Source organism: Triticum dicoccoides, chromosome 2B (genome assembly GCF_002162155.2).
Source record: "Triticum dicoccoides isolate Atlit2015 ecotype Zavitan chromosome 2B, WEW_v2.0, whole genome shotgun sequence".
In the NCBI taxonomy this organism is placed as follows: domain Eukaryota; kingdom Viridiplantae; phylum Streptophyta; class Magnoliopsida; order Poales; family Poaceae; genus Triticum; species Triticum dicoccoides.
In genome coordinates, this window is record NC_041383.1 from 572,553,531 (window position 1) to 572,560,607 (window position 7,077).

Here is a 7,077-nt window from a genome sequence, read left to right on the forward strand (position 1 = left end):
AAGGATAACTTTGAGGTGGTTTCGTTCGCTATAATAATCTCTTCGTTTGTTCTCCTCTATTAGTGACTTTGGAGTGACTCTTTGTTGCATGTTGAGGGGTAGTTATATGATCCAATTATGTTATTATTGTTGAGAGAACTTGCACTAGTGAAAGTATGAACCTTAGGCCTTGTTTCCTAGCATTGCAATACCGTTTATGCTCACTTTTATCATTAGTTACCTTGCTGTTTTTATAATTTCAGATTACGAAAACCTATATTTACCATCCATATTGCACTTCTATCACCATCTCTTCCCCGAACTAGTGCACCTATACAATTTACCATTGTATTGGGTGTGTTGGGGACACAAGAGACTCTTTGTTATTTGGTTGCAGGGTTGTTTGAGAGAGACCATCTTCCTCCTATGCCTCTCACGGATTGATAAACCTTAGGTCATCCACTTGAGGGAAATTTGCTACTGTCCTACAAACCTTTGCAATTGGAGGCCCAACAACGTCTACAAGAAGAAGGTTGCATAGTAGACATCAGTACCATATAGGTCGGGGGCTAATAAGGGACTAATCGGTGAATCGGACTTTTAACTGAATATATCTGCAACCCATTTATCGTTAGGTTAACTAGGGCCATATGTAATATATCTGAGGCTACATAGCAACATGCACTATACTTAATGTCTACATATGCAATCCTAGGCTACATAGCAACAAAGAAGAGTGTTACCTTAATGTTCTGATGATGTCTAGATATACGTAGGAGAGCAGCAGCAGCAACAACAACAACAACAACACATCCTTGTTTGGATACTCAACTTAGCTAGAGGTTAGAGTTAGTTTGTAGCTCATGACTAACCCTGAACTGACTCCGTCCAAAGAGTTGTTTGGATGATAGGGTTAGATTGACAATAAATGCACTAGGATAACTAGCTCTAATTAGCACCTCTTGGGTTTGATAGTTTTTTTTGGGTGGGTTATAGATGCAACTATCTCAAAGCCCTCATGTTTAGATATACTTTAAGGCTATTTGAGCCCGAACTAGCTCAAACTAACTCTAACCCATGGATACATCGGCAGTTAATCAACCGATAATTTGTAAGAATGCAATAAACTCCTTGTGTCCCATAATATAAGATGTTAATTCATCTAATATGTGAGTATATTGGATGTTATAAGATATTATAAAAGAGTGTTGTACTACATCATTGTGCAATTGTTGTTTAGCTTCTAATATTAACTTGGTGCTTTTAGGTACATATGTCATTGGTAAAGATCCACGCTTTGACCCTTTCTATGTACGGGGAAATGAGATATCGATGAACCAGCATCAGGTGAGGAAGCTGACAAAGATTGTTAGTAAAATGGGTCAAAATATGGCAATTAAACTATTTGTTTACACTTTATCCAATACAACAACGAACTGTAGGATGGTAAGTAAGAACTCTGCAACCTTCTTTTTAATGCCCATAATGAGTTGTGTTAGATGACAATGTCTGAATCTTTTTCCTTTGCAATGGTTCCCAAAGCAGTTTACTCAAGATTACCTCTCAAACTACATGATTGGTGGGCATGCAAAGGTTAAAGTATTTCTACCAAAACATGATGATTATCTAGATGTTTTCATGAAGACCATAAAGGATGGCAGTCGGCCATCACAAGGGGTTGGACTAGAGTCGTGCGTGACTTCTGCATGGAGGAGGGCACAATATAGGCATTCTGCTTCACCTTGTTCAGCAACCAGAATGTATTTCGCCTCTTTCTTTACCATCTTTAATAGTACAAGTATACAACTGTGGTTCATCATTCTTTATTTGGTTCTTATGTAATTCTTGATATGTACCTATGAATCGAATAATGCATAGGTTGTTTGAACCTAATGGATGTGTATAAAGCTATAGCATATATTCAAATTCAAATCCGGTACAATTTGAAATAGCAGCAATTAAATTATGGTGAAATTACGCTCTCCGGGTCATTATGGCACACACGGTTGGTAAAACAGAAACGTTTGGGATATACACCATAATCCGAGATGATTCACAGAAAGGAAACATGTGCAAGCATGCACACAGTTGCCGTTTGCAAAGCGTGTGCGATGTCAGGCAATATCACAAACGGTGCGGGCAAACTAAATGTTTCTGATAGTTGCCTTATCATACACGATTCGCAACCATGAACTGTTTCTGATGAAGTATGCATCATAAACGTTGCACCACATAATAGCGTGTGCGTTAGTTGTCGTGTACGATGATGTTACGACGGTCCGACGTTTTGTAATCATGTCTGACACTCGTATGACGATTAGCTAATCTTCTTAATTAGTTATCGCATACAGTTTGGGACAAGCTAATGTGTGTGATTGTATGATTATCATACACGTTCTATAATAGTGAACCGTTTGTGATGGGTCGCGCATCGTAAATGTAGCACTACAGAATACCGACTGCGATGGCAATGCGAGCACAAACGAGTAGGAGTACTGTATATGCATCTTGGCTCCCTATCCCTGGCAGTTTTTGGGTCATGTGGGAAGGACCCCCCCCCCCCCTATCGCCCACACTCACTTGGCGATGGTTCCAAATGCCATCGCGGAAAGGGGTTAAAAACCGTTTGTATATCACTGACGCATACCAGTGTGTGCTAGTTGTATAATATATCTTAGCTATTGTAGCCTTTAAAGACTCACTCACTCATCTTAGGAGGCATGATTCTTAATTTAAGCATTTCAAGATCATGAGGTGGATTATCAACTTTATGTGAGATGTTGTCTAGTTTTTCAGACTTTCCACTAGCCGTGGTATTAACTTATTTTTAAGTAGTAATGAAACCTTTCATCATATTTTCTAGACTAGTGGGTATATTATTACGACCATAAGAGTTCCCATATGAGTTTTGAGCATTTTGAGGATAAGGCTTAGCGTAGTTATTTCCAAAATATTCAGCATTGCTATTAGAATTGTTTCTTCCAATAAAGTTGACTTCAATTTGTTCCTTATTTTGTTCAACAAGTTGTGCAAAAAATGTTGGTAAACGTAGTAGAAAACAGAAAAATCGCGCCTATGCACACCCAAGATCAATATGAAGATGCATAACGGGTTGTGATCACGATCATCACCGTCACCGAGTTGCGATGGAAGATGAACATGTCGGTGTAGATCGTACTTGGAGTCCCTCGAACCGTCGATGAACGACCCTGTGGACCTCCCACGAACAGTCACTCGAATCGAAGACCGAAAGCGCTACTTCTCTACTTGGTCGCAATCATGCAGCCTTCACGATCCGACAACACTTCGCCGTCCAGAGCTAATCATCGCCGGAGAATTATAGGGAGGATATTAGAAGCACACATGGCTTCTAATTATGAGGACAAGAGGATTATCCTAGCTCTAATTAGTCAAACTAGGACCAACTAGAGCTAGAACTAGAAGAACTAGAGGAGGCTCCAAAACTTGTGTATCCAAAAGAGCAACATCCCCTAGTATATATAGGTTGGAGGGAGAGGAAGGGCTGCCACCAAGGGGTAAGGAGGCCCCCTTGGTGCGTTGGCCTAGGGAGGAGGAGTATGACTCCTCCCCTTCTCCAGTTCGGCCTCCTTCCTTAGGGAAGGAGGCACTTTCCCACTTCGACCTTTTCGCCCAAGTTGCCTTCCACCTTTTGGCCTTTTTTAGCCCCGTTGATATTAAAGTAAATATATAAATGTTCCAAACACTTTTAGACCATTATATATATAATTTAACATCCCCTAGAACATTTTCCACCAATATATAATTTATCGGGTAATACCTGGTATTACCCGATATTCAACGAAACGCTTTCAGATCCTATCGAAACTATTCTAAATATTAAGGAAACAATTCCACAAATATATTCTCATCACTCCAGTCCTACTAACACTCATAAGATCGTGATTGCCTTAAGCTTGTGACCCCGTAGGTTCGGTAACTCACAGACATGAATGAAACTGTTTGTTTAATGACCGACCACGGGACCATGGACATCCATATCGGACCCCATGAGCACACGAATCATATTCGAGTGAACCTTTGGTTATCCTATGATGTTCCCTTTGCTTCACGATACTTCACAAAACCTGGGATGCACTGGTATCCTCCTGAGTCATCACTATGCTCGTTATATCAAAATCCTCATTACCGGTTTTGTTCTTCTTTCTCGTTGTCGTGTTCCGGCATCCCCGTGACGAAGTCACCTGTGTCTGGACATACAATGATGGATGCCATTACACATAGAGGTCCCTAAGAATATCTCTGCATCGTCGAAGGAGCAAATCCCACTCTCGAGCTATCCGGTCACTTGTTAAACTTTCCGATGTGCCCGTAAGTTGTCGTTACGATCACCGTGCTATAGGTGACGTTTGAGCAACCCCAAAGCCCACCATACGGTAAGAAGTGACTATGATACTCTCATGTTCTAAGGAGCAAATTCACACGTTAACACTCCATGTTATTACAATTGATTGCAGATGATATTAACTCAATTCATAACATACAAGGTCAGATCGATTCAATATGATCTTTCTTCCAACGTCATAATCTCAATGTTGTTTTAGGACTATCGTTACACTTAACGATATCCTAAGATCCGTAAAACGTGATAACCAACAACACTTCAGCTAGTCCTAGAGGCAAGACTAGGAATCTTTTATTTAACCATTTATCATTCCACACGTGTGTATGAGTTTTCCACTGAATCACATATTCCAAGATCATAGCGGTTATAACATGAAATATAAACTCTATAATTATAAATCCAAAAATACAAAAATAAAAATATTATTGCCTCTAGGGCATATTTCCAACAATAGAAATACCCTTAGGATCATTAGGAACATGCTTAGTAGCAAGCATAGACATAATCATATCAACCTTATCACTCAAGCAGGTAATATCCTCAATAAAGCTTACCTTTATTATTTGGAGTTCTTTTAGTGTGCCAATGGGCATAATTTGTCATCATCTCATCAAGGAGATTTGTAGCCCTTACCAAAGAGATCTTCTAGCTAATGTTGTGGCAAGTAAATATTGACAATCTTACTCAAAGAACAACAACTTTCCCATAATTTATATCCATTTCTAGGGCAATGTTAGGTGTCGATCAACCAATCGAAAGCCCCGATCGGTCACCTCCCCTGCCGCATGATCACTTCATTCGTGGCTGATCGTCCTCTTTCACGTTGCATAAACAAACGTCTTCCTCCCATACAAAACCAAAACACACATCCTCCCCGCTGTGTCGCAGCTACACACATGGTTCCTTGCCCCGACTGTAGTAGCCTACGTCATGCCTCTCCCAACAGCACACATGGTCGCTCACCACCACGCCACATAGTCGGCCTCCGCAGCAGAGTGCATCATCAATTGTAGCGATGTAGTATGTCTCTTCGTCACTGGTCGGCTCGCAGTAACACGGGTCACCGATCCTAATAGAGCACCCCACGGTCACAGCTGAGAGTCTCACCGGCCCAGCATCATGATTGTGTGTATCTCGTCGTAGACCGACTGGTAGCACCGCGGGTCGCCGGTCCCAACTGAGCTCCCCGTCGGCAGCACCGTTGTGGTAGTGCGCCTACAGGCTAGCAGCAACGTAGTCTATTGATCCCAGCAGAGCGCCCTGCCTGTCACAGCATCACGGTATTGCGTGCCACATCCACATCACTGACGGTCATCACCTCTAGCATCAGTACCACACCCTTGCAACACCGACCATGGACACGCACAAAACACCATGGGGATCACAACAAAACGTGTCCTACATGCAGTCGGCCTTCGTAGCACCAACACCCGCCTTTGTAGCTCATGTGCCCAACCTTTGCAACACCAGCGCGTGAAGCGGGGCCGCCCTGCAACACCAAGCTACTGGCATCGCAACACTGAGCAACGAAGTGGTTGCCTACCTTGCACCTGTCTAGCAGCACTAGCCTCACAACAGCGGCCACTCGTAGCCCCCTCCGACTCGAGGCGGCTTCGCGTGCCTCTGGTTTGTAGCATTGGCGAGCAGCCAGCAACCCCGGCAAACAGGACGAAGGATGAGTGAGAGGCGGTGGGCGTGACCATGTCGTCAACGATGATGAGGTGGCAGTTGCGGATTGAACTACATCGACGGCCGGCTTGCAAATCTTCGATTTGGTGGGGGAGAAGAGAAGCATGAGAGAAAGATGAGCGAAACTGTTTTGACCTGGTATAGGAACAAAGAAACATGAGGGGATGAGTCACGTGCATGCCCCACGGGTACGTGGCACACACGCGCAAGTGGACCAACGAGAACGCAGATCAGTTGGCCGATTGGGCTCATTTACCATTTGTACCCGACATTCTTTGTTAATTTGTCTGTTCTTCTAAATAATACTCCCTCTGTTTCATAATATAAGACATTTTTTGATACTTGTAGTATCAAAAGGCGTCTTACATCATGGGACGGAGGGAGTAACTAACAGATCTAAGACTATTGGTTTCTTACCGAAAAGGCTTTCGCCCCGCTTTATAAATAAAGCAATGACCAACAACATCTAGGTACAGACGCACACCATCACAACACACGCACACACCCAAGGCGGGATACATAGGCGCTGAGCGCAACAACACGACCCCCAGCACTACTCGAGCAACCGGGACTCCACCAGTGAACACGCCATCACGAAGAGATGCAGCCGCATACGACGAACCGTGGGCTTCAAGACGGTGCCTTCATGAAGGGTACGACACGGGAGCGTCGTCACCACCAGATCCGAGGATCAAGGTTTCTCCCGGAGCCACACGACAGACAATGAGAGCCGCGACGACGCCTTCAAGAAGGGAACGAGCTACGCCGCCGCCGGTCTGTCTGAAGATAGAGCAGGTTTTTACCCCGGCCAATACTCACTGCCATCGAACGCCGCACCCCGACAACCACGCCGCCCACACGGCCATGGCCACCGGGCAGCACCAAGCGACGGGCTCTGCCCGTGAGCACCGCGCAGCCACCACCAGGGCCGCCACCCCGGAATCCAAGACCTAGGAACCACCACAAACCGACACCCGCCGCTACCCCAACGGAAGAGACGATCGGATCCCGGGGCACACAAGTCC